Genomic DNA, 23,668 nt, shown 5'->3' on the forward strand with positions numbered 1-23,668 from the left:
TTCATATAGCAGATTCACTGGATTTTTCCTGTAAAAGAGCAGGCTCACAGAGAAATGGGATCCAAGGCTGGGCACGGTGGCTCACACCTGGAATCCTAGCACTTTGGGAGGCCAAGTCAGGCAGGTAACCTGAGGTCAGGAGTTTGAGACCAACGTGGCCAACATGGTGAAACCCTGTCTCTACTAAAAATACAAAAAAATTAGCTGGGCGTGGTGGTAGGCACCTATAATCGCAGGCTGAGGCAGGAGAATTTCTTGAACCCTGGAGATAGAGGTTACAGTGAGCCAAGATCGTGCTGCTGAACTCCAGCCTGGGCAACAGAACAAGAGTCCTGTTCTTGTATATAAATAAATAAATAACAAAAGGAATGGGATTCAGGGAAAATAACTCTTGATAGGAAGGAAAGATAGGAGATGTTTGCATTGCAACACGGTGAGGCATAATGCGTTGAGTCAAAGTCATAATTGCTCAGGTAGGAAGTCATTATGGACAGCCAAGAGGGAAGTCAGAGGTGAATGGCATCAGTTATGCCTGTAATCGGGATATTCTCATGGTCTCCCCTACCCTTCAGATTGAAATAAGTTTCCTTCAAAATCCATGCCCTGCTAGATCTCTGCATTCTCAGGGGTTTCCATTCTCCTTGCCCCCTATCCCACTGCAGGCTCTTCTCTCATTCTCCAAAAAGAAAGAGCTCCATGGAGACCAGAGGTTCTAAACTTCCACTTGGGAAGCTTTTTGAGTATTGATACCAGGCCCCATCCCACACCAATTACATAACAATCTCTGTGGGGACTCCCTGGGGCCATCTCTAGGTTTTAATCACCTCCTGAGGTGATTCTAATGTGTAGCCAGAGTTAAGAAGTGGCAGTCTTACATGGTCCATTTGTTTGTATCTTTTCATGTCGCCCAAAATGTGGAGCTTCACTCTCCTCCTTAATCTCACCCAAATAACCTTTCACCCAAGGAAATATGTGTAGAAGGCTTAGGAGAAACAAAATGATTTACCTCGTAGCAGCACAAACAATTGAACATTTAAAGTTAGCAATCCTGGGCTGAAGACATCCCTTGGTCGTTTTCTCAGTCAGGCTGTAGCCTTACACCCTGCGTTTCATTCCCCCTTTCTTCTCCATCTCCTCCTCTCCTCTCTGCTCTCTCTGCAACCTCTAACTCCTGTTTAATGTTACCACACAGCATTAAGCTCTTTCCTCCGTTGCCTTGGCTCCTGCCTACCCATGCTGTCAAGGCAAGCAACTTATCAAAACCTTTTCCTAAAGACAGTCTCAGTTCCCTCCCTAAGAAGAATTCTGGTACCAGCTTGTGAGATGGTTGAAATTTCACCCCAGATCCACATGGTTCACAAGAACCCTGAATGGCCTCATCATTACATCTCCACTGGCTCTGAGAACAATCACAGCCACATGCTCTGCTATTTCCGTCCAAAGAAACAGGGCCCAGATCTTGCAGGGGAGGCCCAAAGTTGGCAAAGCATTTGGAAAGTGACTGTCTGTGTATCCACTTGAGGGAGTCTTTGTGTACTTGTGGGTGTCTAGCCCTTATGGCTAATATTCAAATTTGGCCCATTTGCAGACTGACAGGACTTTCCCAAGTGCAGAGAAAAACATCCTTGATTCATGGCCTAAAAAAATATAGAGATACCATTACCACAAAAGTATTTTGAGATGAAAATGTGACGTTTTCTTCAGTGGATATTTATTGTGCGTCATCATATGCCAGCTACTGGGCTAGGTGTTTTCGATTTTATTGTGACCCGGCACTTTCAGTCCAGTGGGTTTTATTAATGTCCTTCTTAAACTCCTCTTCTTGAATTAAAAGGCACTCTCTGAGGGGCAGAAAACCACTTTAAGTCCTGAATCAAGAACTTCTGTATGCTGGAAAGTCTCCTCAGCAAACAGGTGGGTTTCTCTATGTGGGCCTGAACATGTTATTTCCATGTGTGTGAAATGGTAACATGTGGAAAGGCATCTGGTATGTACATAAGCCTTTCATGGACCTGTCCATGATTTTCAAACTGGACTGTATTTTCAAATCTAGCTGTGGATGAGGCCTATGATCATGACCCAAAATGTATGTTTCTCAGATGATGTAAAATCACTCCAGGTAGGGTAGTATTAGCTTGATTAGCATTTCCCAAATTGGTTTTCATGGTACCCTGAGTGTGAAGGATTAATAGGTACCATGGAGAGAAAAAGGTATCTGGATAGCAATGCTATCCAGATGAATGCTGGGTTAGATAAGCTAAACTTTACTGCAGAGCCCTTAACTTTCCTTCCTGGAACTCTCTCAAGTTCTTGGATGCTAGATGACTAGCTAGCTGGTTGATAGCTTTTGGTGTTTACAGTGCACCAGGCACTGGACTTGCTAGCTCACATGCATCATCTCATTTCATCCCCATAGCGGTGAGGTAGATCGTATTATCATATCCATTTTACAACTGCGTACTGACCACCAACTATTAGGTAGTAGAGTCAGGATTGAAACCCACGACACCTCTGACCCCAGAAACTTTCAATTTACATTATCTCCTGATGCCAACCTCCAAAGAAGAGCTGAGGGAAAGCAAGCTCTCTATCAATAACAGCAATATCATCACTGTCATCATGCTTGTTGTCATCATGTCATTCTATCAGCTGTCATTTGTGAAGCACTTTCTTTGTGCTAAGCACTGTACAAAATGCTTTTAATACTAAATAATATTAATAGCCATTAGTAATTACTGAGTTCTTATGTGTCAGATATGGTCCTAAACCTCTTCCAAGGATTACAGTAATCATTCCTCACCGTATTACTATGAGTAGATACTATGCTTAGCCCTATTTTAGAGAAGAGAAAACTGAGGTTTAGAGTGGCTAATTTACCCCATGACCTCACAGCTAGTGAGTAGCAGAGTTGAGATATGACCTCTGTCTGACACCAGAACCTTACCTCCTGTTTTGTACTTCCTCTCATATTAGGGGCTCTGCCTACAAAGAGGTTTCTGTCTCTCCCTTTTTACCCTTTTGGGAGAACTGTCTGCCACTGGCTTCTGATAATCGGAGAGCTCTCTCAGACCCATCTGCTAACTGGGATAGGAGCTGGAGTGGTGGGCCACCATGGGCGTGAGCAGATGCCCTCCTGATGAACTGACAAACCGGACCCTTTCCATCTGGCAACCAATGCAATGAGAATAAGAAATCTGCCCAGAGAGGGCCTCCTGGCCAAACAATTTGTACAGCAAAACAAATACAGTAGCTGAGACCTGTATAGGTGGAGACCAGGTAAACAAGATGACTCTTCTCTTCATGTTTTCTTCCTTCTCATTTGAAAGAGTAGGACGATATGGAGTAATTATTCTCTTCTCATTACACCCCCGAGACACCCTTCCCACTGACATCTCTTGCTGATGCCTCCTTCTTTCTCCTCACCCCAGCTAACCTGAGTCCCTTACCTCCTGTCTAGTTTCAGTATCATTTGCTCATTGTCTCATTTCTTACCTCTTTTGAAAATGCCAGGCTCCTCTCTGCTCCAAATCACTTCCTTTTTTCCTGCTTTCATTTCAGTTCAAGCCACATTAAGGTGTAAAGCAGTTTGGAAAGTAGTGAATGTGGCAGGATGGTAAATAGAATTTTATGATATTTTGCTGTCATTGAGCTTGGAGTCTTTGAAAACCAATGGCAGTTCACAGCCCTGGCATACCTGTGTCTCTGCAGAGCTGTTAACTAGCTGTAGATGAGGTCTATGGCCATGACCCAAAATGTACATTTCTCAGGTGACGCAAAGTCACTCCAGGTGGAGTAGTATTAGCTTGATTAGCATTTCCCAAATTGACTTTCATGGTACCCTGTGTGTGAGGGATTAATAGGTACCATGGGGAGAAAAAGGTTTCTGGATATCAATGAGTTTGATGAATGCTGGGTTAGATAAGCTAAACTTTACTGCAGAGCCCTTAATATACTAATGAGGATCATGAATATTCAAGAGGACATTTTGGGCCTTGCCAAAGTGTGGTCTGAGGATGGCAACATAGGCATCACCTGGGAGCTTGCTAAAAATGCAGAATCTCAGGCCTCTACCTCAGATTTTCCAAGTCAAAACTGGCATGGTAACAACATCCTCAGGTGATATGTATGCACATTAAATTTCGAGGAGCACTGATTTAGAGTACACCACATTTCTCAAATGTTTTTGCCCATGGATCCCTTTTATGAAGTCTCCCATGGGACTAGTGTTCCCTGGAACATACTCTGGGAAAATACCACAGCTAGAAGCCCTTTCACAGGAGTTTTCATTGTTTTGGAGACTATAGAAAGACGCTAGTGGCTGGGCATGGTGGCTTACTCCCGTAATCCCAGTACTTTGGGAGACCAACGCAGGAGGATGACCTGAGCCCAGGAGTTCAAGACCAGCCTGGGCAACATAATGAGACCCCCATCTCTACAGCAACAACAAAAAATTATCGTGGTGTGGTGGTGCATGCTTGTAGTCCCAGCTGCTGGGGAGGCTGAGGCAGGAGGAGTGCTTGAGTCAGGAAGGTCAAGGCTGCAGAGAGCTGTGACTGCATCAGTGCACTACAGCCTGGATGACAAAGTGAGACCCTGTCTCAAAAAAACAAAGCAAAACAAAACAAAAAATACTAGCTGAAGCAACATTTAGAATGTGGGAGACTGATTCATTATATGTTACCCAAAGACTCATTTTACAGAAGTTTCAAGTCTCTTGAATCTTGTATTACCAGAAAGTCTTCCTATATCCACTTGCTCCCAATTACCTTATTTCCTGGGGCATTTTAAAGCAGTGCCATGTCTGTGCCTCTTGGTCTGTTCTCTGGTTTAGATTAACCTCTTTGTTTCTTAAACCCAGCACCTTCTCCAGAATACTAAAGCTCAAAATTCAAGCAGCCAAAGAATATTGCATGATCTCCTGCTGTAGAACATTAGAAAGGCAGTTTTATAGAAACTGGGTAACTTTTCAGTCTAGTGCGTTCTGTTTGGTTAAGCTATAATTGTTTTTCTTTTAGGCCTTTAAGCTACTGTGCCAAACATCAAAATAACGTTAGCTCTTTTGTATTCATATCTTGCAACTCATTTGGGGTTATTGTTAATATTTTATAAGAAAATTCACATTTTTTATTCACATTTGTGATTTTCAAGTGTGTTGCTGCATTGCATTCATAAACATGATTTTTATTAAGTCTCAGGGCCCCATTTTTTTGCCCTCAGAGAAACACATCTTCAATTACATGTTAAAAGTTAAATGTAAAATAGGCTTTGATATGTGAAAATTCGATTTGCAAGAAACCTGTCCCAGATTTATTCATTCTGTATGGTAAGGTGCTGCTGTGACCAAGCTCAAGGAAGCTCTCAGCAAGGTTTCTCGGAGATTGTCACCAAGCACCTTCTCAGTGGCCACGCTCTGTGGTTGGCCAAGATTGTCTGTTCAGAGTGCAGGCAGAAGAGGAAGATGAGCCAGCAGGAGGGTACCTACAGATATGTGAAAGTGAGGAAGACTACACCATTAGCCCCTAGGGCTGGAAGGTCTACCAGTCCCAGATGTTGCCTGCTCTGCATTTATGCATTTGTAACAGTAATTCTTACCTCTCCCGCATTATCATCAGAGCAGAAGCAACAAAGTATAGGGGGAAGAGATTATGGGAATACCTTCCTTGAGCTGGATCTGGTGAGCCAAATCTTTACTTGAATTTCCTACCCATTCAGTGATGCTGGAAATGATACCATTCAGAGGCCCAATCAGCTTAAAGCTAAATGCAAACACTCCTAGAAAAGGCAACCGTTGATGCCAATGGTTTCTAACCTTTCTAAGTATCAAAACCCATCTGTAATGTTAAACATCCAGGGCACTTCCTACAGTAATGATTCTACTTGATTTTTTTTTTCTGTCTACTGACAATCTACAGTTGATGTGTTCAAGAATTTTCCTTGCACAAAATCCACAGGCCTTTCAGGGGACTGAAGGTGCAGAGATTGTTCTCTATAACTCATACGTGGGTGTGGATGAGTAATAGCTATCATTTCTTGACCAGTTACTAAGTGCCAGGCACTGGGCACTGGCTTAGCACTTTACATACATTATCTCAATCCTCTTAATACCTTATTATTTCCATTTTACAGATGAGGAAATTGAGGCTCAGAAAAATAGATGATGTGTTTATCCAAAGAAAGTCATAGAGCTAATAAGCAGTGCAAACTGGAAGCAAGCCCAGATCTGTGGAACTCCCAATTGTACTCTTTCTTCCTTAGGTTGGGGACTGGCTGTGATGGCAGAGAGCACTGCAGAAGCCCTGAATTCTGAGGGGGCAAATTGGCTCCTAAAGATTCAAAAAGGAAGGACTAGGGGCTTGAGGATTGACAGGCATTCACATTTGCCTCATAATTTCACCTAGGACTAGCCCGGCAAGCAAGTGACATTAAAGTGGCTCTCATAGCCCACTTGGAAATCTAATGACACAGCCTACTCCTGAATCGCTACACACACAACCATTCACATACATTGTCACAGAAAAACTCTTTCAGCAACAGTGGACTTCTTGAGTGCTTGGTCTCCCCAGGCACATCCCATCTCTGGACCTTTGCACGTGCTACTCCTTGTGCTTGACAGGCTCTTGCCACAGAGATCAACACAGCTGGCTCCCTCTCTTCCTTCAGCTCTTTGCTCAGTCACCACGTTCTCAGTGGGGCCTTTTTTGATCACCTTTTGTAAAATTGCAGCCACTCATCTCCAAACCTGTACCCTCTTTCCTTGCTGTATTTTTTCCAAAGCACTTATTCTCTGAACTGTCTCATAATTTTGCCCATGTATTTGTTTACTGTCTGTGTCTTCTCAATAGAATGCAAGCTCCATTAGGACAGGAATGTTTTTTAAAATCTATTTCTTTCACTGAGTATCCCTAGTGTATAAAACTGTTCTGCACATAGTAGGATCTCAGTAAATATTTACATGATAAGTGACTGAATATGCAGATAGCTGTAGACATGGCTTCCTACTCCTGCCATATCCACAGAGACACCCGAGGTCTTTGAGATAAAATAGAAGATGAGCAGATAAGAGGAATGTGTGACTTCATGGGTAAGAAGACATAGGGTGGGCATACTGTATGCACAAAATGTTCCTGGTCCTCAATCTGGCCAAACCACAGACCTATATTCTGGATTACTCTTCACAGCAACTTTACTCTTAGTAAACACATAATGATCACAAACTAATACGAATGCAGTGCTACTTTAAAATAGAAATGTATTTTTGAAGATATGACATCTGCCTAAAGTTTGGAAAATAGTGATGCATACATGTGTGGGATGTTTCAAGATAGTACTTAAATGCCCAGTCTCTGGCATCTGTCAGCTAGAGTTTGATTTCCAGTGTTGCCTTTTCTCTGTGTGATCTTTAGTAAGTTGCTTAAACCTTTGCCTCAGTGACATTGTCTGCAAAAGGGGGCTAATGACAGTACCAAGCTGACAGAGTTGTTGTGAAGATTCAGTGAGACCCTTCATGTAGAGCTCATGTGAAGTGGCTGACCTGTAAATACTCCCAAAATGGAAGCTGTTCTCATCATCATCATCATTACCATGGGTTATTATTTGAGTCCACAGGCAATCCTTTCAGGTGTATGGATTTGCATCCCTCTTGCAGTACTGTGTACTCTGCAGTCCCTCGGGTCCTGAGCCTATACTTCTGGGAGCTGATGCCACAGATATTAAGTGTTGCTGGAAGTCAAAGAAGATGGGTTGGAGCCTGGGTGAATAGGGACCTGGAGATGGTGAGAATGGGAAGGGAGATAAGAGTGAGAGTGGCCATAGGCAGCATCTTAGAAGATGGCTCCATGTACATATTCAGAGAGGAAGCCAGCAGCTGCATGGGAGGCCTTCTAGCACTTTAGAAATCCTGACTTAGCTAAAGGTTAGTCAGGAAGACAGATAAAGATAGTTATTACCTAATGGCTCTGGTGTAAGTTTCAAGTGTTTTATCACCTCTGAGTGTTAGTTTTTTAAGCATGGTAAAGCCACTGTGATCATCACTGTATCTTATAGTGCATTCCAGAAAGAACTCTGAGTTCCAGGTGGTAACCTATTGATGGGGGGGTTGGGTCTGGGTGACTTGAATAGTTTCTCTGCAGTATTTCCGTGCACAGAGAGCTCCACAGCTCTCCTCTACCCTCAGTGAAGACTCAACAAAGCTGTTCTGTGGGGCTGTAGCTGAAAGAGCCACAGCCACCTGAAGTCCTGGGGAGAGCTGAGCTGGGCAGCGGCAGTGGGTCACCAGTGGGCAAGAATGATCTCTTCATTGGCACTTCATTGCTGTGCCCTGCAGAGCAGGAAGCACAGGGTGGATTTACCAGGGAGTTCAGCGAGCCCTGGTGGTTTGAGAGATCAAACAGGAATGAGGTCAAGGATGGAGCTCAGTATGGGAGTGGGAGGAGGAGTGGCCACCCCCTGAGGCTACACATTATTAGACAGGAACCAGTCCACCCGCAGAGAGAGCACACAAGCTGTGCCCATAGGCTGATTGATTTGATGAGGGAGTTGAGTACGTTCTGTGATTTTTGCTCAAAATGGGCAACAGAGCCAATTAAACTTCACCTTCCCGGGGAAGAAACTGGGAACCCCAGATTTTGGGTTTATTTTAGGAAGCTGATCTTTCTGGAAAAATGAAAAATTATAGTGGCACTTGACACCATGCCACAAAGAGGCTGCTTCTTCCTGACCTTCAGGTGGAAAACCCAAACTCTTGTCCAAGTAAGGAGTTTTAATCCTCAAACCATGGGCCTTAAAGAAATAGTTGTCAGACCTGTGCAAATTGGCTGAGGCCCCCTCCCCATTCCTCCTGGAAGCCTTGACTCCATTCTCATCACCCTGCAGCAGACCATTTATAACTGTCCAGTACCTTTCCAGGCCTGATGGGGAGTTCTGCTCAGGGGCCTTATTTGCATAGACAAATGCAGACTGGCATCTGTCAGCTTAGCACCTCAAGCCAAGGATCTGGAGTGGCGATGGGCAACCTTCAGGGCAAATACCCTGGATATTGGATTCAAAAATGACAGTGTCAAATTGAGGCTAATTTGCATAGGCTTATCAGGTTAATTACTACAATGTCTCCAGGAACTTAAAAATCCTTGAATTCTTCCACAACCAGAATGCTCAGTCTGTTGCTATGAAACTTGGAGTGTAAATTACCATGAATACCATTAATCTGTTCACTAGGAGGTTAATTTGCAATTTGTTGGCAAATCACATGTGGGTCTTATAGCAAGAGTGTGGGTGGTGTTTTTGTGCCAACGTGTGGCCCTGCTTGTGTTTCTGGATGTGTGTGTGTGTGCATGCACGTGCATGTGGCATTGGGATTTGGCACTCTATGAGAACTTGTGTCCTAGGTTTTCTCACTGCTTTCCGTCTTACCTGGCTCCTCTGGCACACGCTGGGTCCTCAGTCACATTCTCATACTTAGAGGTCGCTATCAGAATACTTCTTGGCTCAGTGCCAGGTAGTTTAAGTGACATTAGCTCCTTCTGAAGCAGGATTGCAAAAGTGTCCATTAATGCCTTAGAATCATCTGGCTTTTCGAAAAGATGCACTTTCCTGTTAATGGCTCTCAAGTTGTTTTTGCACACAGAGAGGCTGCTCCTGGCAAAAGATCACTTAAAGGAAACATGACAAGGAAGGTGCCATAACATAGGAGATGGTGACCAGGACCACACTGGGTAGCAGTAGAAGGAAAAAGACTGCTAATCAGGGCAGATGGGCTTCTGTGGCTACCCTGTGTTGTTAACAGAGGTGGCAGGGTTGCTAATACAAATCTCACCTGCTGATACAAATCTCACCTAGCTATACTTGCCTGGTCTTCCACAGAAGACTGATACTTACATCAACTTGAAGAAAACCCTCTCCTAATTTAGGGGGCAGACTGTGGGGTGTGACTGAACGGGCATTAGAACTTCACTTGCTCAGAAATAGCTCCCCAACTAGCATCCCAGTGCTGGAAATCCCCTTCAGATAGAGGCATTAGAGACCCAGATATGTTGGGAAGGAAGACCTAATGAGAGAGCAGGGCTCAAGGGAATGGGGGCATAAAACATTTTGATGCTCAGGAGGATCCCCTGGAAATTCTCAATGCTTTGGGGATACCCTGCAAAGCCTGAGGAATGAGGAACACGTGGATTCATCACAGTGAGGGCTGTCCAAAGGAGAAGGGGCCTGCTGAAAGTGGGAAAAGGCTGTGCAAATGGTCACATCCGCCTACTTTACAAGAGAGACTTAGAATAGGTCCAGGAGGAGTGCCGAGAATCTATGACGTTAGTTTGAAGTACTTGGGGTGCCAGGTGGAAGCAGAATTAGGAGGTCTGCTGGGAGTCAGAGAGTGCCCCACCAAAATGTGGCTGATAGGGTATCATCCTGAACCCTTTTCTTCCTCCACACATCCCTCCTCCCAGTTTATTCAAAGAGCACTTACTCAGTACCTATTCTTGTGCCAGGGATATGGTGAACAAGACATATGTCCCACTAAAAAAGAAAAAAAAAAGACATATGTCCCACCCTGCCCTCAACAAACTCACATTCTAGTGAAAGGTAGCCTTTAAACTTAACTCTATATAAGAAGGCAGATAAGGTTCAAAGAGGGTTTCCCAGATAAGGTGAGCTAAGTCCAGAAGGATAAGTAGGAGGTTACCAGGTGAACAAGGTGACAGAGGGCATTCTGGGTAAGGAAACAGCAAGTGTGAAAGAACGGAAGTATGAAAGCCTGGAAGCCTGGGATGGTCCACATGAGAAAGGCAAAACTGACTTGTCCCTAGAGTAGGAAATGCCATCTTTCTAATGAAATGTCACCCACAACCTCCATGATTGGCTCTGGAAGGAGTCTGTTTCAGTGGGAAAAAGCATCCATAAGATTCCTCTTTCCTCATCACATTGACTCATCATAGGAGTCCATTAATAATCCACAGTATCATTTAGATCAGGCTGAAACTTTCAGACAAAACCATATGTTAAAGTCTAAGGGATGACAAAAGGGAAATCAACATGGCATTTAATAATATTAAAAATAGCTAACATTTGTTAGGCACTTCCTCTGAGCCAGGCACAATTATAAATATACATGTATGTGTATATATACTCATTTAATCCTTATAATAACCATAAAGTAGACATGATGCTGTTATTATTACTATGCTTATTTTACAGATGAGGACCAGGAAGCCAGACTAGGCAGCTGGTTTTAGAAAGTGTAGTTCAGTCATCTTCTGCTGCTGAGGTCCTCTGGGACCCACTCCTCCCTCCCAACTCGGGGCCTGCCTCCACAAGCCAGAGACTATCTCTAACCTCAGCCATCGATAACTGCCCTCTGAAACACCAGTGCTCTGGGACGGGCAGGCCAAGAGTGAGGTGCCGAAATTTTCCTCTCATCATGTTAAAGAGGTGATGGAAGGGAATGGAAGGGTGGGATTATGTACTCGCTAGGGGAAGATCAAATGTATGCCCAAGAAATCTCCCATTTTCCTCTTAATAAAGAGTGAAAGAGCAATCATTCTTTCAATAAAAATGGCAACACAACAGTGCAAATACAATATTAAATGCCAGCTGACACTTGGCCACATGATGAGGGTATGGAAGGAGTGGTAAGGACTGGAGTGACCTGGAGAGCCCATTCCTCATCCACAAGGGGTGCTGCTACTTAGCTTCAGCTAATTATTGTTGGGTGGGCCCTTTAGGCCCAGCGTTGCCAGGTAAGATTTTTCAAGAGAAGACAAAAATCCAGATTCTTATATAAAATCTGAGGATTTTAAAGTGTTAACAATGAATTAAAGTGCTTTGAAAACACTGTGAAGGCCAAACAAAACACCCTTGCTTCCTAGCTGGGTGGACTTTGGGCAAGTAACTTAACCTCTTGAGCCTCAGTTTCTTAATATGTAAAATAGATATAATAGTAATGCCTACTTCAGGCTGGGCACCGTGGCTCAGTCCTATCATCCCAGAACTTTGGGGGGCCAAGGCAGGTGAATCATCTGAGGTCAGGGGTTCAAGACCAGCCTGGCCAACATGGTGAAACCACCTCTCTACTAAAAATATAAAAATTAGCTGGACATGGTGGCGGGCACCTGTAATCTCAGGTACTCCGGAGGCTGAGACAGGAGAATCACCTGAAAGAATCGCTCAAACCTGGGAGGCGAAGGTTGCAGTGAGTTGAGAGTGTGCCATTATACTCCAGCCTGGGTTACTGAGTGAGACTCTGTCTCAAAAAAAGAAAAGAAATGCCTACTTCAGAGACTAATCATGAGGATTAAATGAGGTACTGTAACTGAAATGTCGGTCACATAGTAAGTGATTAATACATGATAGCTATTAGGATGATTATTATTCCTAAAAGTTTATCTCTTACCTGAGGAGCACCTCTTTCTAGTTGATTGACAGGAAAATATCTCTCCTTCACCTCTAGTGAGACCGTATGGCTTCCTTAATCAGGACGATTTAGCTCCATCCTTGCAGGAGAAAATATTAAAGATATACTTACACAGCAATTGGCAAGCATATGCATATGGGGAGAGAGGTGTGTTTCTTTCTTTATACTCCTTCCTACAGCAACCTCAGTGATGACTAATTTATTAAGCCAGTCCAGGGCATGGGGGAAGGACTGCAAAGGCCTGCAGAATGGAGGAAACTGAGGCATGGAATCTAGGGCCATAGTTCACATTCATGCTACCCTCAGTTCCTACTGGGGAGGCCCAAGGTTTTTAAAGAAAGCTCTCCGCCACCAAAGCCAATTCTCTTGTCTCCTTTTTTTTATATTTTCCTTTCAGGCAGTGGTGCTCACCCCTGGCTGCACCTTAGAATCACCTGGACAGCTTATAAAAAATACTGACAAGGGCCTGACCCTCAGAGGTTTTATGACTGCTTACACAATAGGAAGCAAAATGTATATGTGCGTGTGTGTGCATATGTACACTTTTCTGGGGACTCAGTTGGGGCATCAAAGGGGCAGTGCAGAAGATGAAATAAGCGTGTGGGGTGCTATGGGAATGAGCTGTGCTTTTAGGCCAGTTTGGACATCACACAGTAGCTATCCATGCAAAAAAGCCTTCTCATCTCTCCGAGCCTCAGTTTCCTCACTCATTCCACAGAGATCAGGAATCACTCCTGCTTCATATCCTCTGGTGATTTTGAGAATGTGGTAAACTTACTACATCGTGTATAAAAAGTACTTTCAAAAGCCCAGCCCCCCTATCCACAGGGGAGGGCACATTATTACAAGGTTAAAGAGGGTGTGGGTGGGGAGGCAACAGAGGCAGCAGGGAGCAGCATTACCCATTGAGAAAAGGCCATGCACGTTAACAAAGCAGCTTACAAAGAGAGCAAATTAATACCGGGCCCAGCGAGAACAGAACATTCACACCGCAGGGGCAAAGCACCCATTGGAGCAGCTAGGCCTTGGCAGGGAGAAGGATGTGGAATAGCAGAGGGAGGAAAGAGATGGGCCAAGTGAGGGGGGTTTTCGGTGCTAGGGAGGCTTACTCTGGCTCTGAGCAGAAAGGAAGCGGTTAGCTAGGAAGGTGGGAAAGAGAATAGCAGCAAGTACCCCAGGTGGGCCTGGGGGTCAGTCACCTGACAGTCCTTGGATGAGGAAACCAGTGGTGGCGGGGGTAATAGCAGGAACGAGTATCCCTGCAACTTCAACATATGTGGTCTCATCCCCTGGCAGCTGGATCCAGGACACAGAGCAGAGGGTCACCAGAACAGCTGGTCCCCTCCTGATCCTCTGCCCCTGCTGCCTTCTTTTTCTTCATTCTGTGAAACAACCAGGGTCCACCTGATTCAGAAGCAGAAACTCAGGCACCAATTCAGAAAAGCCCTTGAAAAAACAAAACAATGACAACGGCAACAAAAAATCCCCACAGAAAAGGCCCTTGGCAAATCTTCACAGAGAAACGACCTGGGAATGGGGAGGGGCATTGAACTAGAATGGAAGCCTGGACTAGGGTGATATTGAAAATCTTGTATTGCCTATACAGGTGCACTGACAAAGCAATGTTCTGGAAGGCCCCTATGGGGGCCAGACATTAACCCTTTAGTTTCTGGATCTGAAGCAGGGTGTGGAGGGAGGGAGTGCCAGGACTATTAGGGACACTCAGAAGGGTTTGAGGCAACAGTTGTTTACCCATCACTAAGTAAGGAATGTAAGATTTGAACAAGTGGGATGGTGATATAGGTGTTCATGGAGGAAATGCCAGCCCTGATCCTAGGGCAGATATAATTAGTCCTGGAGGGCACGGGGGTGTTCACAGGCAGATAGCTGCCACTGGGAGCCTGAGGAGTGCAAGAAGGAGTGGAGGCATTGAACAGATTATCCCTTTGCTCTCATAGCAAAGGGTCGGTCAGACACTGGCTGCACTGCTGAATAGCAGCACCAAGCCCATGTCCATAGTGCCAGCCCTTCCTCTCTGTTTAACCCCCATGCATACACAGTGCCATGGCCAGAGTCCTGGAACCAGGGTCCACTCTTGTAGGAACATCAATCTATTCATACCAGACAGCTTAGAATCTGAGCTTATTAAAACAGCAAAGAGCCCTTGAAATAGGCTAAGTCAGTGATCTCTTGATATATGGGGGAAACTGAGGCATAGGAAGGGAAGATGTGGGGTCATATCTCTAATTAATGTAAGACCTGGGATGAGCAGCAAGATTTCCCTGTTCCCAGCCTGGTGTATTTCCTGTTGCCTTCTTTGCTATTATCTATCCCAAGTCTTCATTATATCTGAGGGAAAATGCCAGAATATCCTCAGGGCCAGCCTTACACATAGGTAAACATGATGTGATCAAATATGTCTCCTCAATTGCCTATCATTGTGCCTGAAATTTCACCACTGGTGATTCATTCATTTGGATCTCAAAGCTTTCTGTTCTTTCAGAGGGGCACAGACCACCTGACAACCACTGGGAGAAAGGCTTTGCAAATTAGACACAGGTTATACAGTGCGGGAGAGCACTGGCAGCGGGGCCAGTGAAGAAGATGCAAGCCGAGGTAGGCATGGGAACTCAGGGCAAGACTGAATCCGGGATTCAGGCCACCCTGATGGGCAAGGAAGGAGTATTTGATACGCCCACATCCAAAGCTTCCATCAAACCCTAGCTTAGGCACTCTGAAAGCATTTCCCCAGGAGACTGCACGGTGACCTGGGAGGCCTGAATCACTGCTGTGTGGCCCATGCTGGGAAGAAGGGCATGTTGAGTGAAGGATAACATCAGTCTGTTTGGAGTGGCCACGGTGGCACTTTATTAAGAGGAGCAGCCTGGGAGAGATGGATGTGACAAGGGAATCTATGAAGACATTGAGAGACGCCTCAGCCGCAAGAGGGATGAGCTCTGAAACTGCCAAGGGAGGCTGGGTGTGGAGTGTGTCTGTTCTGCACCTCCCTCAGAGACTTGCTGGCTTCAGGTGCCTTGGCTCAAGGCCGGGTGCTTTCTGTTGCTCCCTCTGACTTCCATTCTGGTTCTGCTCCAGAGCTGTGCAGTGCAACTCTGGGCTTGCCTGTGGTTCCCAGGTTCCTGAGCCTTTTTTGTTCTGCCATCAATTCTAACGTATTTATATCCTAGGGGCTTCAGGGCTTTCAGGGAAGCCCCTGAAAACTGGAGGGAAGGAGGAGGGTAACGGAGGAGGCTAGCAGATTTGTCTGGAATCTGGTTTTGTCTGGCAAGACCCTATATCTCCTTACAGTGTGCATGTACTTGGGGTAGGAGAGAATAGAGAAGAGTGCTTCTAGAAATTTGGGAAATTGTCTTGAAGCTACATTTGTATAGAAAGCATAGTACTGTAATTTAGATTGTAGGTATACTTACGGTGGCTTATGGGGGTAAGAAGAGCAAGCTAGAGACCTTTCCAAAGTCTCCACTAGTTTTATTGTAGATCTCAGCTATCTGGGCAGAATACAGAACCCCCAGTTTCGAACAAAATAAAGCAACCACCCACATGGCCAACCTCTGCTGTGTGACATGAACCCTGTGCTGTCGGAAATGGGTGTCTCTGGAGGCCTCAAGTGGTTTCTACCCAGAAACCTGCAGTCCTTGAGTTGGATGGGCTAGAGTGGGAAGAGGAGATTGCCATTGCCAATAATTTTAAACCGAGAGCCAAGACTGTTCTGCTGGTTCCATTCAAGTCCCCAAAACAATCTCCGAGGCTAAGGCCAAGTCATCACTAACTAGTGTGTCATGGGCACTGCTGAGGGAGAATGGTATTTCACAGAGCAGAGACTCCCACCCAGGTGCAGGCTCAGTGATTCAAGGAAGATGGAATTTAGTGCAATCAATTTAGGAGAGTCAGCCAGGATTTCTTTTAAGCTTTACTTCCCAGCAGCCCCCTCCCACCTTGGAGACAGACTAATCCCTGACATTTGTCTAGTGGCTTTATACTTTTCAAAGTTCCTTCACATCCATTATCTCCATCGAGCCACACAAATGCTCCCATGAAGTAGGATAAGAAGGTGTTATTATCCCTGTTTGAACAACAAGAAAACTGAGGTCCCCCAAAAAAACATGACTCATCCAGGGTCACACAGCTATTTAGTCAAAGGACTAAGTACTTCAAACATGTTTTCTAACTTCCAGCCCTGTAATTTTTCCACCTCCATGCAGACTCCCCTCCACAAAACCACAGAGGTGCCCTGCTCCTAGCACAGTGCTTAGCACAAAGTAGATGCTAGTAAATATTTGCTAAATGACCGGGAGGCAGAGGTTGCAGTGAGCCAAGATACGCCAGCCTCGGCAATAGAGCCAGACCTTGTCTCAAAATAAATAAATATATAAATATTTGCTAAATGAATGACTGCATGGATAAGTTGTGGCAAGGCAGGAAGCAATAAAAGTTCTAAAAGTGCTCTTTTTAAAATGATCAAATGAAGAAGGGGCAGGAAATGTTGTGCTATTTCATCATTTTGACCAGGAAGAAAGGAATAAAATACCTTTCTCATTTCATAGATGCTATTGCCAAGGCGTGAAGATTGGGATAGATCCCATGCAGAAGCCACAGAGCTTAATGTCCCAATAAGGCTGCCTTCCACTCATCCTTTAAAGAGGTGGTATGGGTCCTTACTCCAGCAGCAGGAAGGAGTCAGAATCAGCCTCATGGGATGAGGATTCTCCCCACATGGTCTCTGCAAGCCCTGTCTCACCCCATGTCCCCTAACAGTGGCTCCCAAGGTTCTGCCATGGAAGAGGTGTCTGGGAACCCTGGTTGCCTGCTCTTTTAGGACCACTGACTGTCACCCCATTGACACTTCCAGCATAACCCACACCTCAAAGACTCAGTGACTGTCTCCTGGAATGCCAACTAGACTGAGACTTCTTCCTTTTCCTTTTTCTGTCTCCCACAGGCCCTGGCACATAGTAGGTACATAATAAATGTAGGATGAATGAATTGTCTGAGGTGAAGAGGGATGGCCATTCTCTGGATGCAGACACTGAAGTCGGGATCCTGCCTGCCAGGGCTCCATCTCCAAGGCAAACTGACCCAGAGTTGCCATTTGTTCCTAGTCCAGTCAGAAAACAATGGGGAAACTGGAGGTAGGGACACAGGTATTCAAATGCTGCTTTGCAGTAGCACAAGGTGGCTTTTGAAGCAGGCAGCCTGGAATTTGAGATCCCTCGGGGTTTAAATCGGTCCCACCATATATTAGTAGAGCTTGTACTGAGGGCTCCTTGCTTTGCTCCTGTGAGCCTCAACTTTATTTTCCATAGAGTGGAGAGGATGCTGGAATGAGAAAATAGATGTAAACCACAGTGCCTGGCACTTAGTAAGTAAGCAAGTGGCAGCTGGATTGTCCGCACATGTATGTCATCCCATCCTCTCCCTCCCCAGCTCCCCCGAGTGGGCAGGTCCCCAGTGAAGAGGGGAGGGGTCCTCCTGGGGGCACCAACTGTCCCAACAACGGCCCGATTGCTGGCGGGTGAGAGGCAGCAGACGCCGTGTTTACCAGCTCCCTCGCTAGTTTGCCACCTCTGCCGCGGCTCTGGGACTGAGCCAGTCACCTCCTTCTTTAAGATTCTGGTCACATCAGGGGCTGGGTTTCTAAGGCAGGCGTGATCTTTCTCTTCCTACAGACGCCGCTGCTGCTACCTTCGGCGCTGGGCAGAGCCAGGGGCAGCGCGAGAGGGAGGCAGCGAGACAGTTCCTGGCAGGGCAGTAGCCCAGCCCGGGTCCGGAGGGGGCCCCCGACAGTAAGTACTGCGCTTTGAGCAGCTGGGTTGGGGGGCGCCTGGCCGTTGATGCAGGGTTCTGTTGAGTTAAGGGGTCGGCAATCGAGCGCTAGGGTCCTCACCAGCCCCTCAAAGTGACTTGGGGGCGACGCTGGCAGTGGCCCCCTCCACCTGGTCTTTGGACTGAGTTGGCACGTCGAGAGCAGACATCCATCTCCATCCCTCACCCCGAGATCCCAAGGAATTGTTTGGGTCGCCTGGCAGCCCGCGGGCCCCTTTGAGGCCACGAAAAAGGAAATTGGAAGGCAAGATGTGCGGGGATGAGGTTTTGGACACTGTTGGAAAAGTGGCGGCGCGAGTGGGAAGTTTTCCGCTGCGGGGTGCGGTGGGATCGGGAAGAAGGCGGGGAGGAGAGTCAGAAGCTGGGAGGGAAACCACCCTAGTGTAGTGGGGGAGGAGGCCACCCCTCCGAGTTCTCGGACCCTGCCCTTTCCGCCTTTTCTTCTCGGAGCTGTTAGGGGCTTCTAGCTGCCTCGCCCATCCCCGCCCCTCAGCGCCTCTGCTTCCGCTGGCCCGGGATACCCTGGCTGGCCAGCCCTCCGGTGAGGCCGGTTGAAGCGTCAGCGTTCGCGAAGCTCCGCTGGGTGGAGAAGCAAGACCACCCTACGAGGTGGTGCACCAATCACAGAAAACGTTAGCAATCAAGAATATGCAGGAACATGCCTGTCACTTTCCTTTCTTAAGCTCTGTAAAACTCGGGGAGAGGGGGACCTGAGGTCCTAAAGGCGAGCTTATCTTAACTCAGTCCCTTCGTGGAGAACACCCAGATCTTACTTCTGTTCCTCCACCCTCAGTCACTCATTTACTTATAGTACTGATGATCCTAGCAGCTACTATTATTACTATGTGCCCGACATTGTGCTAAGCTCTTTATGCAGTCCATGTACAGTGAGAACAGTAGCTGGCATTCACTCGGTGCTTTCTTTGTGCCGGGCACAGTTCTAATTGCTTTACATGTATTGCCTTATTTAATCTTCACAACATCCCTATGGGGTGGATACTACCCCCATTTTACAGATCAGGACATTGAAGCGCAGAGAGGTCCACAAGCCCAAGGTCCCACAGCCAGTGAGATGCAGACCTGGGATCTCAAACCAGTCTTACTTCAACTCCCTCACTGTTAACTACTAGAAATATGATGAGAATTTGGCTTTAATGGAGTAGTAAAATTGAATTTGATTTCCCTACAGCAAAATGTATTTATTCTGTAGATCTGAAGTCATGGCCCAGGTGCAAAGAGTTTTGAATCAATTTTTAAATCACCCGCATTACGTCCTGTGGAGAAAGGCAAACCGAGTGCGCTACAACAAGACAGCAAAGTTTATTAGTAGGTGCCTAGCAAGAAGGATAACAATAATTGCTAATAGCCATTATTGATTGAGCACTTACTTTGCACCAGCACTTCATATGTATTTAATCTTCATGTCAGGTACTTCGAAGTAGGCACCCCATGAACCCCATTTTATAGATGAAGGAACTGAGGCTCAAGAGCTTAAGCAATTTGCCACAGAGTTGGGATTCCAGCCCAGATCACTAACTCTAAAGCTCAAGTTGGAACTACCCTTTAGAAGATTTGTGCATGTGACAGAGGTTTGTCTTCCCTACAGTCCCCTTTTCCCCCAAGCCAGTTGCCCAGAGTTCTACACTATGCTCTCCTTTCCCCAACCCCTCTTTGCACTCAGGAAGTGATTGTACAGGTTGGCAGAGAGAGGGCTTCCTAGAGAAGATGGAGTGTTCTGCATGGATTTGGGTTTTGTTGTTGTACTAAGTGCCATGCCTGTAACATCAATACGTTGTTCTGCTTTATAAGTTTTATTAATTAGACAGGTGTCTGGTCTGCTGGCTTGGAGCTGTTAATCCAATATTATGGCTATATCTGAGTACCTTTATTAGGAATTATTTTCTGAAAAGTTTTTAGAGCCTTACTTGCAATGCTGGGCAAAGCCATCTTCTTACCCCTAGGGTGAGAAAGGGGACTTGTTTCTAGGATAGGACTTCAAGAGCAAGAGCTGCAGCGCATCCATGAGTAATAGTATTGCTGTGCTCATTGATATTCGCCCCCCTCCCTCCAGCTGGCCTCTGTGAGCTGAAACCTGAAATCTGAAACCTGAGTGTAGCCAGGTCCCTCGGGGATGTTCCTGTGTCACATCTGGCTCTGCAGTTGGGTTATTTATAGCTCCCCACTGCTGGCCCTGGCCCATTCATAGAGCTAGCTCTGCATGGACCTTCTTCAGTGTGAGCATAAAGGGGTATGTGAGCTTTATGACTTTGGTCTCTATTACTCTAGCTGGATCTCAATGCATCTGCTGGTGGTCCATCCTTTCCGGCTCCTCCCGTGAGAGGGGGACCTTCCATGTGTAGCTTTGGGGTGATGCATTAGATATGTGGCTGACAAGTCCAGTGCTAGGCTATGTCCTTGGTTGTCTCTGTGGCCTCTTCAGACTGCACTGTATCATTTCATAAGGTGACATGAAAGGAGTCAGTGGGTAGCATTAGTCCTCAAATTAAACATCCCCTTCAGTTTTGCCTGAATTTATTCTATGATTTGTTTTTATAATTGCAGTGACTTAAATACCTAGAGATTTCCCTCTTTACTGAATCTTCTTAATTTTTCCTTTGCTGTCAGGTTTGATATTCCTTTCCTGGAATGTCTTTCTCACCTTTGGTGAGAGGAGGGAGAGGTGGTCTTCCACGGGGAGTCACAGCATGGTTGGGGGAATACCCTCTTCTGTGCTTACACAGCATCATCTGTTGCCCTCTGTGGTACCAGGTAACATATGGTTTTACATTAGTCTGTTTACATACCTACCTCCACCTTAGGCTGAAACCTCCCTAAGGGGACAGACTGGGCCTTATTTATCTCCAAATCTCCAGTACTCATCACTATGCCAGGCACACAGTAGGTGCTCAGTAAACTTTTATTGCATATACGAATAAATGAATGAATGAATGCTATCTAAAAGCTGGTAGAGGAAGCCCCTGATTCACAGTAAGGGACTCTGCTATTATTACCCTTATAAGAAGGGAGAAATCAGAGCAGAGTTTGCATGCTTCTATAACAGAGATCCTCAGCTCTGTGGATTTTAATTACTGAAAAAACAGCAGCAGCAGCAACAACAACATCGTAATCCCCAAACCTGAATGCTTAGGGAATGGATTTTCTGGTTAATAGAATGTTTCTGAGTAACTGAAGGTTGGGCTAAACAAAATCATTTTTCCTTACTCTTCTTGGTTCTTCCTAAAATTCCTGGCTCTGCTTTTCTGCCTTAGTGAGTCAAGTCTGGGGTCCATCATCAAATTGGTGTTTCCATATAGAGAGCTTGTGGGTTTCCAGGATTCCCCAGGATTCTGTTTTCCCTAAGCCTGATTGTATGGTAGGATCCAATCTTCTTACCCACCCACTCCCTGCCTGTCCTTGCTGCACCCAAAGGCAAGCCCACAGGTGCTCTGTGGTTTGTAATTTCTTTGTCACACACCTTCAGGAAATAGACAGGGGTTTCCCAGCTAACAGCGTGGGGGAAGTACAGAGTGTTTTGGTGCTAACTCACATACCCTCTTGTGTTAGTAGTTCAGAATAGCACATGCTCTTGCTCTTGGCTTTTATTCTTAGGTGGAAGGTTCACCAACTTCACTCCCCTGTTCTGACCTCTGTTTAAGAAAGACCTTATAATTCTTTCCTCCCTCTCAGCAGGAAGACGCAGTTAGGCAGAATAAAAGGTGTCTCATTGTCCTGAGGCTGCTGTTGTTGTGTCTGGATGCCTCCAGACAAGGTGTCATTAGTTTACCAGGTCTCTATTCATGTACCTTCTTTGACTACTGGGTTTTTGGCCTAATTTTTGCCCTGTCTCTGGACTGTGCTCCTAATTGGACAATTCAGAGATGGTGCACTGGAAGGAGTCAGGGGTTGCTCCCTCACAGGAAGTCAGCTCGGCTTGGCAACTGCTGGGCATAAGTTCTTGGCTTCAGATACCACCTGCATCATCTCAGGCAAGCGGGGGGAGCAGATAGACATCTAGACAAAGCATTGAGATAGGTGTGCCTTTCTCTGTCCATCTCTGACTAGACTGGTCTGCCTCTCTCTTCACAAGCTTCCCAAAGGGGCATGGGAGTTGGGGGTGGAGGGTAGAACCCAGAGTCCCAACAGAGCCAGACATGAGAGAGGAAGTGAGGGAAAGGCCTACTAACTGTCTATGCTGGGTCAGCTATGCTGCTTGCTTCCCAAGTAATATCTCCCCAACAACTCCCTCATCTACTCAGGCTATTGTGCTAATGCCTCGTGCCACATACGCCTGTTCCCTTCTTTCTCTGGGCCTGTTCTTAGTGTCCTCCCTCTCCACTTGCTCAAATCTGGCCCTTCCTGCAGTACCCAGCTGCAGTCATCTTCTAGAAAGCTTCCCCCTGCTGCTTCTGGAAATCAGCAGAGAGTAGACAAGGGGGAAGTCAATAAACTCCAAGCTCCCTGCCAACTCCGAGATTATCTAGGAGTTTGATGAACGTCAGGGGTTGGAGGCATGGAAGGCTGGTGGCCCAGGCCATCAATGCCTAGCAGCCTCACAGGAAGGAGGGAGATGGCACAGCTAGCCAGCTGAGTAGGCCCACATTTGGCTTCAGGAGGTTTTGCCCAAAGCCCTGTGCAGCAGGCCCCTGCCAAACAGGCCCCAGAGGAGTGCTATTTGAGCTCCGGGTCTTTGGCTACCTGTTGGGAAGTTCTCAGAAGCTCCTGCCCACACTTTCTCCCCCTGTCTGCTCTCCAAGGTTTATTTACAGTTCAGCCCTTGGCAGCTAAAGTCTGAGATCCAAGAGGAGAGAGAGATCTGGGTGGCCAGGGACCCTTTTCTGGCTTAGCCTTCTGTGCCAGGGTTCTGCAGCCCAGTCTGACCTGGGAGAGATGTGTTCACTGAGGGGAAGAATTCAGGCCTGCTGCTTTTTTTCTTTGCCAACCCCACTTTGCCCATCATGACCATTGCCTCCCACTTTCTGGAATTCTCTCCACTTCTTATTTTTTTTTTTTTTTGCTCTCCTCTTTCTCACACACACTATAGCCTCTGGTGACTGGGAAACTGGCCTAAGTCAGGAAAGTGTCCTGGGTGTCTTCCTCAAGCCATTTCTGATTTACCCCTTGCCTGCTGCATCCCCATCCATGAAATGGGGAGGGTACAGGTAGGCTCTCAGCATGGCAAAATAGCACTTCCCTCCCTTAAATCTTCATCACCCAAGGTCCTCTACCAAAAGACTGTCATTACCCTGTGGCCCTTTAGCAGCAGTGAGAGCCCTGAGCAGGTGGGGACAGCTCAAGAGCATTTAAAAAAGAGCAGGTGAGGAACTGGAGAGTGCCTCCAAAAAGCCACGACAACCAGAGGTGGCTGCACAGCTTCTGCAGTGCTTGCCTTCCCCAAGTGTGAACCTTCCCCTTCACCATCTG

General features: G+C 46.2%; 1 protein-coding gene across 9 annotated transcripts in view; it reads left to right on the top strand.

The window, feature by feature from the left end:
* Positions 1-23,668, top strand: part of FRMPD3 (FERM and PDZ domain containing 3) — a 148,387-nt gene that overhangs the window by 37,873 nt on the left and 86,846 nt on the right. For 2 of the 9 annotated variants that reach the window (XM_035288125.3, XM_078362994.1), the window contains exon 2: positions 18,091-18,207. The exons of 6 other annotated variants lie outside the window; for them this stretch is intronic. The gene's annotated coding sequence lies outside the window, so the exon portion shown is untranslated. Of the gene's footprint in view, positions 1-18,090; positions 18,208-23,668 lie in introns of those variants that run through there. One more of the 9 variants, XM_078362998.1, reaches the window with a different exon arrangement.

This window comes from Callithrix jacchus, chromosome X (genome assembly GCF_049354715.1).
Source record: "Callithrix jacchus isolate 240 chromosome X, calJac240_pri, whole genome shotgun sequence".
Classification (NCBI taxonomy): Eukaryota; Metazoa; Chordata; class Mammalia; order Primates; family Cebidae; genus Callithrix; species Callithrix jacchus.